The sequence below is a fragment of the Phalangium opilio genome, unplaced genomic scaffold, assembly GCF_054372755.1.
Source record: "Phalangium opilio isolate 3A_F unplaced genomic scaffold, DU_Popi_V2 ptg000046l_1, whole genome shotgun sequence".
Classification (NCBI taxonomy): Eukaryota; Metazoa; Arthropoda; class Arachnida; order Opiliones; family Phalangiidae; genus Phalangium; species Phalangium opilio.
This window is the reverse complement of record NW_028324169.1, coordinates 3,837,352-3,846,783: the sequence shown is the minus strand read 5'-3', so window position 1 is coordinate 3,846,783 and position 9,432 is coordinate 3,837,352. Positions and strand designations below refer to the sequence as shown.

Here is a 9,432-nt window from a genome sequence, read left to right as displayed (position 1 = left end):
TAAAGCTTCTACAGCTAGGGTTTTCAACAACTTAAAAAGATAAAGCTTCTAACCCATCTGGGTTATAAGTTCATTTTACAAAGCTCCTAGAGCTAGGATTTCCATCAACCATTCATTACGGCTGATTTTTACAAAGCTTCGAGAGCTAGGACTATCTCTAACCCTTTCGAGTTATAATACAAAGCTTCGAGAGCTAGGACTATCTCTAACCCTTTCGGGTTATAATACAAAGCTTCGAGAGCTAGGACTATCTCTAACCCTTTCGGATTATAATACAAAGCTTCGAGAGCTAGGACTATCTCTAACCCTTTCGGGTTATAATACAAAGCTTCGAGAGCTAGGACTATCTCTAACCCTTTCGGGTTATAATACAAAGCTTCGAGAGCTAGGACTATCTCTAACCCTTTCGGGTTATAATACAAAGCTTCGAGAGCTAGGACCTTAGTAGTGAACCACCTAAAATATGGAGTGGAAATTAGGTCATTTAATTGGGTCGCCAGCCTTCTAGCGCGCTGACTCGCGCGTGTATACTCGCGTGAGTCTAGCGGGGGGAAACCGGTTTTTTATCCGGGGGGGGTTTGTCTGAGTTCGTTTATTGGTCGAGAGTGGGGGTCGCCAATTGATTAGGTCTTTGTTAAAGGGTTGAGGGCGTGAACTTCTTTAGTCGTGACGTAATCGCCAGATAGAGTTTGTCTGATAAGAGAGTGCTCTCTTTATCTCGGTTATTCGCCTTGAAGAGAGCAGTGACTTCTAATGGAGAATGAGGAGCATCGAAAATATTCCCTGGAATGTCCGCTTGTTAAAGGGTTTTCAACATGTAACATACCTATAAATTGTTCTAACGACGAGTCTGGGAGAGATGTGTCAGTAACGGAGAAATACGTTTCAAGTACAAACAAATCCAAGACTAAAGAATATTGTAAAAATAGATGTTGTATATTGCGGGTTATACAGGCTGGAATCGAATATTCTTTTATAGCTGGAACATATATTATTCTACTTCCTATAACTGTACCTGTAGGAATTATTTTGGGAATGTTGACGATGAACCCAGTAGTTGCGCTTTTTGGTCTCTATCCTTTACTTTTACAATATTCACTATTTCCTGACACATATATAAACACGAATATGTCAATGGTGTAAAAAACAAATCAAATTTTGAAATAAAATGTTAAAAACAATGTAGTGATTACATCATGATTAAATTCTGCGATAATGAATCCAAAAATTTGGAAATAATTTTAAAAATTTTCCCTCTATATGGTTAAACGGTTTTTAGGACGTGTCTGTACTTGTCTTTAGTCGTGACGTAATCGCCAGACTTAAATAAGAGTTTGTTTGATAAGAGAGCGATCTCTCTTTATCTCGGTTATTCGACGAACGCCTTGAAGAGAGCAGTGACTTCCGAGGGAGATCTTACAAAATGCGTTATATAGTGACGTATCAACGATTCAAAGGGCGCGAGGATTTTCAATATATGGTCGCGTATCTTTTAGATCAATGCGCTATGTATACAATATGTTTCGAACACCGAGTATCTGAAAGTGGGAAAATCGCTCGTGTTACGAAGAAATGCCCGATGTTTAAAGATAGAGAGCCTCAAGAAAAAGATATCGAGTATCAGAATCAGGTGGAAATTTTGAAACGATTCATATTACCTAGAAGTACCATTATTTTGGAGGAATTAGATGACGGGCTGTTATTTACCCGATTGGGTCACGGTATAAATCAACCAAGAGCCAAAGCCCCGGAAACGGATTCACCGGCGCCATTGTGTTTAGAAGAAAAAGCCGAATTTTACGGAAATGACTTTATAAAATACATACAGGAACAAATGAATAAATTCGGTACTCCTGATAGTTTTTATCATGACCATTTACCAGTTTGATTTCCAAGTATATGTTAATGTAATCTTCTCTAAAACGTAGGAAGCGATTAAGGTTGCTCTCGGTGTAGTGGTTAGCGCGTTTGTTCGCCAATCAATAGGTCGCGAGATCGAACCCCGCTCTAACCATCACATCGAGTTCAACCTTTTATTTCTAAATAAAATTGAATAACGTGTAAATCCTCATTCATTTTTAAATAAAATATCAATTATGTCGGTCAATTCTTTTTTCGTTACTCTGTTAAGTGACAAAACTGATGAATATTCCGATAATTCACAATCGTCTTTCACGGTAAAATTAGGTAAACCAATTATTCTTTCAAACGAATGGGAAGTTGGTTTATCGGAAATATTAACACCGAAAATTTCAACCGTAATAGACAATACCTGTAACTCTTTCGAAATACAGGTACCTGAACGATATTTAACGAATGATGGCTGGGACGTTAGAAGAGTAGAGTTAATACCGCAAAAGTACGAAGGTTCGAAAGATAAAAATGGAAACGCCGTATTTTTTTTCAATGCAGAATAACCTGGTGCGTGACTTAACCGTTCAGCTTGAAAAACAGAATTTTCCCGTGAAAATACAGGTTATAGATATGTCAGCCCCGACTGGGCCTCCTATCAAGAGAGTTAAATTTTCAGTCGATGCCGGTCACCAGGCCAGGCTAGCTCCTGGCCCTCTGGCTCAGGTTTTAGGATTCGAAACGGACGAGTACATTACTGGAGAATACATTTGTCCCATTCCATTGTCTCAACAAGCTAGAAATATTACGATAAACTACACCAATAATTATATCGAGATAAAATTGAAAAAAACTTTAAAACTTCAAAATCGTATGGTAACGGTAAAGATTCCTGAGGGACCCTATAGTGTCGACGCCCTATTTGGAAGCTATGAATAGAGCGATACCCGAAGCTCATCAATCTCGGTTTAATATCTCGTTAAACGATAACGGTATCGTTCGAATAATGACTGATAAGAGGCGTTCATAACAAATTAGGTTCTATGTTAGGATTCGGTGACCAAACTAATCGTCTATTAGGGTCTGCAAACGCCAACTTCAAACCGGATTTAGTCAGTCAATATTTATACGTTTACACTGATCTGATATACCCCCAGTTTATAGGCTCTGGTTTCAAACCTCTTCTACGCGTCATTCCCACTAAAAACGATACGTCGGAGAAAATTATCACATACGATACTATAGACTATTATCCTATAAGATCCAACGAAATTGAAACTATCAAAATTGATATTAGAGACGAAGCCGACGCTCCTATATCCTTTATATCGGATCGCATCATTATCAAAATTCACTTTAGACGACATGTCTCGACCTAATAGGTACGTGTCCTATTATCAGGAACAGTTCCTTGGATCTCCACCAGGTGTATTAGTGCAAAAAGGATCTGGATTAGGAGGCATTTTTAGAGCTTTGATGAGAATGTTAACTCCTCTAGCGAAACCGATAGCTAAGAGCGTGGGTAAAGAAGCTTTAGGACTTGGTGGAAGGTTTATTCAAGATTTGAGCGCTGGAGAAGAACCCAAGAGAGCGTTCAAAAGGAATCTAAAAATAGCGGGCTCAAATTTAATTCATAAAGCGGGTGATAGTCTGGCTAATTCTCAGTACGGGTCTGGTATTCGACGGAAACGTCAGAAGATACGAAAGAAGAAAAGTAGATCAAAGGCCGATTTTTTATCGTAAAACAAGATGGCCCAATTCGAAGGCATGATGGGGGAATTAGACCTATTCGCGACACCCCCTTTGAACGCTAACATTATAACTAGTAGCGACGAAAGTTATCAACATTTAAGCTCCGTAACGGATAGTGGACCTTTGGAATTTTTTGTCCCTGGCACGAGCGAACATTATATCGACCTTTCTAAAACTAGGTTAAGGCTGAAGGTCAGGGTGCTTCATTTGGACGGCACCGACGTACCAGCGGCTGAAAAAAAAGTAGCTCCGGTTAATCTTTTACACGCCGCCCTCTTTTCCCAAATAGACGTCTTTTTAGGAAACACGAGCGTTCAGTCCCCTAACCAAGGAGCCCCTTATATCGCTTATCTCGAGAATTTATTAAATTACGGTATAGATGCTAAAGAAAGCCAACTAAATCTAGGCTTATATTATAAGGATAATCCGATCGATCCCGATTCCGCCTGGGTGGCAGCCAATAATAATCTTACTACCAATGGGATATTAAGAAGAGCCGAGAGAGCCAAGGTATCGAGTACGATAGATTTATACGCCCCGTTACACGTTGATATTTGTCGCTTAAATCGTTTCCTATTGAATAATGTAGACGTTAGATTTAGGCTTATTCGATCCAAACCAGAGTTTTGCGTAATATCGAAAGAAGCCGCTGATAAGAAATATAAAGTGGTTATCGATAATGCCTCATTGTACGTTAAAAGACTAAAAATAAATCCCGAAATAATGTTAGCCCACGCTACGCTATTAGAGCAAACCAGCGCCATCTATCCTTTGAATCAAACAGTCGTGAAAACCTTTTCAATTCCAGCTGGAATGAACGACGTTAATCGAGAAAACGTCTTCTTAGGTAAAATACCTCAAAGAGTAATTATAGGTCTAGTTCGAAACTCGGCCTTTAATGGTAGTCATTCTTTAAATCCCTTTAATTTTGAAACTTTTGATCTTAATTACCTATCCGTCAACGTCGGTACTGATACCTATCCTTCGGAAGCCTTTACGCCTGATTACGAAAACAATCTATACACTCGAGAGTACATGTCGTTATTCACCTCTCTAAACACATACAGAAAAAACAAGGGAAATTTTATCACGTACGAAGAGTACAAAAAAGGTTACGCTTTGTATTGCCTAGATTTAAGCCCGGATGAAAATGCGGGGGCTAGTCATCTTTCTTTGCCCCGACAAGGAAATCTACGTATCAATATGAAATTTAAAAACAATTTACCACACAATGTCACGTGCATAATATATTCCGAATTCGAAAATTCTATCATGATAACTATGGATCGCTCGGTGTTATTTAATCCCGAGTAAAAAGGCTCTATATAACCTCTGATTTAAGAAGCATTCTCTCATAACCGGTTAGAGATGAATCAAGTACACTACCTATCGGAGAAGCAAAACATTTACGTTGGAAGCGGAATTCTTCCCGTCTTCAATGTCAAACGACTCGATACTAAAACCGAAGCGTCTTTCGACAGTTGTATTTGGAATAGTATATGGACTTTTGAAGCGGATATTGACGCTTTCTTTAACGGAATAACGGGACGATTTCTGACTTGGTTAGTTGACGGTACTCAGAGAGTTAAACTAGAATGCTTCGTATGTCAGAGAGGAAAAATAGTTGATATTCGTAAATATATTAGAGGATCAAATAATAGATATAATATTCTATTCTCAACATCGAAAGGATTTTCATTAAATAAGGACAGTTGGTTAAGGTTAAAGAACTTGAAAAATGTCATTGGTAGCGAATTAAAGCGAAAAGAAGAGGCCAGAGAAATAATGAAGAAGATTATCTTGGACAGTTTGACCAATATTTTATTTAATTTCACTGATTCGTGCGAAAATATCAGCTGTCTTAACGAAATCGCCCACGATATCACTTGTTTACCCACGGATACTAATTGCAGCGAGAGAGTGGAGAAAAACCTAATTAGGGCTATTCCGTTGCTTAACTGCGAAAGAATTCTAGAATCGTTTGTCGAGGAATACGGAGATTACGAAGACGACGTCTCAATTTTATTTAACGATATTCTCGGAAACTTTGTCGGTCTAAAAACTGAACTAATGTACGGTTAAAAAATATATATCACTCTTATCTCGCGTGTATTGGGTCATGGATTACTCTAAGGCGTCTGAAAATATTCCGAGAGGATTTGAAATCGTTGGAATGCGTTACCTCGGAGAAGAGCAAAATGAATTTAATATCGAAATTACTCGATAAACGGTGCCAAGGGACCAGGAGATATTCGCCAGAGAACAACCACTACCGAAGCTAATGTCCTAAATGATCCAGTGTTTAATGATGTATCTATTTAAAATATATTCTTGGAAATTTTGTCGGTCTAAAAACAATGTATTGTTAATTTTTAAGTAACCGAATAAAATATAAATTACTATTATTGTTGCGTTTCCTATACCTACCTTATATATCAATTTTTTCCTTATTTAGAAAATATTCCAGAAAATTGTATCTCTCCCTCTTATATAATACCCTACAACTACGTTATATTATCAGATATCATTTTCGATCTTGTTTAGAAAAAATGTCTCTCTCAAACGCGTACTACGACCCCGAAAATCCCTCCTCTTTTTCCGGATTGGATAAATTAATGAAAGGAGTTCCTCAGTCTTCGAGGAAAGAAGTTGAGAGTTTTCTATTAAAACAACCCACCTATACTATTCATCGTTATCGTCGATTAAAGTTTCCTCGCAACAAAATTACAGTGACATCTATGGATGAGACTCATCAGGCTGATTTATTAGTTTTAGATAAACATTCCAGATACAACAAGGGTATGAAATATTTGTTAAGTATGGAGATGTTTTGAGTAAATACGCCTACGTTATACCTATTAAAAACAAGACTTCCGCGGAAGTTATAAGAGCTTTCAAAATAATACATAAAGATGTTGTACCCACGAATATAAATACGGACGCCGGCTCTGAATTTTTAGCTAAACCAGTTCAGCAATATTTTAAAGAGAAAGGTATTCATCACTACGTAGCTTACGGGAATAAAAAAATTGCGATCTGCGAGAGATTTAACAGAACGGTTCAAGAGAAAATACACAAATTCAAGACTAGCGCGGATACTCGTAGCTATCTGAGTGCGTTACCAAAAATAGTTAAGGCTTACAATTACTCGATACACCGCTCAACGGGTATCACGCCAGTCAATGTTAATCTACAAAATGAGCATAAGGTGTGGTACCGTCTTTTCGGTACCATTAAACCTGGGACAAAACCAAAGCTAAAAGAAGGTGATTTAGTAAGGTTGAGTAAATTTGAAAAAACCTTTTCAAAGGGATATAAAGGCTACTTTACTAAAGAGATTTTTTTATTGATAAGGTTTTATACCGTAATCCTCCAGTATACGTCGTTAAAGACAAAAATAACGAGATAATTAAAGGAACGTTTTACGAATACGAACTATCTAAAGTGTTATGAATACGTTACAAATAAAAAAAATATTATCATGCGACCAGAGGACAAAACCCTACTACCTAGGTACTTTTCCTAGAGACATGCTACCCAGGAAACATAAAAAGAAGAAATTTTGTTTTGTTCTGAACACGGAGAGAGCCGAGGATCCTGGGCTTCATTGGGTCGCCATTTACGTTGAAAACGATGAAGGTAATTTTTTCTGCAGCTACGGGCAGAGCCCGGATACGTATAAAATTAACCTGGCCAAATACGCGTCCAGATGGATCTATAACGATAAATTAATTCAAGATATGTTCTCCCTTTGTTGCGGACCTCATTGTATATTCTTCCTTATTCAAAGATGTCTGGGAAATTCGTTTCAAAGAGTTCTGAAAATGTATGAAAATAAAACGGAAATTAACGACGCCTTATCTTTATGGAATATCTGCCTTCACTTGTTAAGACATAGATATGAAAAATGTAATCAATAAAATATTAAAGTTGTAATGTTTAATAATCAGATACATTTGTATTGAATGCGAGAATAAAAATATTTATTATTCGGTTATAATTTTTTATATAAATTGTAATTATCATGCTTTTATATAATCAGATACGTGTTTTTCAATATAATGAGTTAGATGCTTTTATATAAAATGTAATAATCATTATTAAGGTTATTTTTTTGCCTTTCTATAAGTTACCCATTCGATCTTAGATTCGGGCTTTTGAAGCTCTTTCAAGCTAGCTTCGCGATCTTTTTTATTTTGGCTTGTGTAGGGTACGGTTCTGATTTCGTAGATGGAATTTTCGCGAGTCTTTTTTTCGGCGAAGTCTCATCGTTAGGGTTAAGTTTCCGGAACTTTGAACCAGAAGCGCCCTTCGTTGATAAGGCCTGTTGAATTTGAGACGCCACGGGTTGATTCGGTACCATGGGTGTTAAAACTGGCATACTAGGCGTTTGAGACGTCCCGGACTGTTTCGGTACCACGGGTCCCATGGGTGTTAAAATTGGCATACCGGTCGTTCGAGAGAGTGACGCTGGCGTAGTAAACGATATCGCCGGTGTTTGACCCATTGCTGTACTACTCATTATAGGCTGTGGGGTAGTCAGACTCGAGGAGATATTAAAAGGGATACTTTGGGAAGAGCTAGAGATATTAAAAGGGATACTTTGGGAAGGGGTAGCGATATTAGTAGGGACATTTTGGGAGGGGGTAGAGATATTAATAGGTATATTCTGGATAGGGGTAGGCCACGATGGAGGAATCCAAGACGAGGATGAAGGACTTAGAGGCTGTATTTTACTCGACACTCCGGGTGCTGGAAAAGACGAATTCGTTGTAGGTGGCAAGATAGTAACGCTTGGTGGCTCCGCTAAACTCTTTAAAGATAAATATTTTTGAAGAGTTAAAAGGTACTCCTTCAATTTTTCCTCGGCAGAACCAGGTTTTCTCAGTACCTCTTTAATGGCGTTGTCTAAACTGTTAACTTCCTTTTGATTGTCCGTCAATAAAGCCGCTGGTACTAAAACGCACTTTTTCATTATCTAGTAAAGACCGAAGCTATTGTCGGTATTAACATTGAAAGCAACGCCGGCCAGAATCCTCCTACCTGTTTAATTAACACCTGTTGCCTCTTTTTGTCGCTTAAACCTCTCTTGGATAAATACCTTATAACGTTTTTGTAACGTTGAAGTCTTTTCTTTTTACCTCTCCGAGTGACGTATGTCACGGAGAGGTATTACACCGGCCGTGTCTGTCTGTCTGTCTGTGTGTCTGTGTGTCTGTCTGTCAGACCCCACGTGACCGCGTTCGCAGTTTACAAATCGGAGCAAACAAATACCCGATTTCCGGAACGCGTTCGCGGTTCACGGAAATTTGGTCATTCATCTACCAACACCAGTCTTTACTAACTGGCTTCTAAGGACCACAATCTGCTAGTCTTTGTCCATCCCACATGGACACTAGTCTGTACGTGCTTGCTTCCAAGCACCACCAACTTCTGTTCTTCGTCAATTTCACTTTGACTCCAGCTTCTATGCACCACCATCTTCTGTTCTTCGTCAATTCCACATTGACACCAGCTTCTATACACTACCATCTTCTGTTCTTCGTCAATTCCACATTGACACCAGCTTCTATGCACCACCATCTTCTGTTCTTCGTCAATTCCACATTGACACCAGCTTCTATGCACCACCATCTTCAGGTCTTTTGTCCATTCCACATGGACGCCGGTCAGTACATTCTGGCTTCTTTTCCACCGTCATCGTTTGGTTTCAAGATATACGCGGCGAGCGGCTAGGGTTACGAGAAACGTCTATCCTCCCAATGGCAGGGCTTCCACCATCGGTTCACGCGAATGCGTTTTTATCTATTATTTGGTTTTAAGATATAC

General features: G+C 38.6%; 1 long non-coding RNA gene across 1 annotated transcript; it reads left to right on the top strand.

The window, feature by feature from the left end:
- The first annotated feature begins 7,180 nt into the window (after positions 1 to 7,180).
- On the top strand, positions 7,181 to 7,603 carry LOC149676384 (uncharacterized). The gene is made up of 2 exons (XR_016366746.1): positions 7,181 to 7,242; positions 7,394 to 7,603. It is a non-coding gene; the product is annotated as an uncharacterized LOC149676384 (long non-coding RNA).
- Positions 7,604 to 9,432: the final 1,829 nt, after the last annotated feature.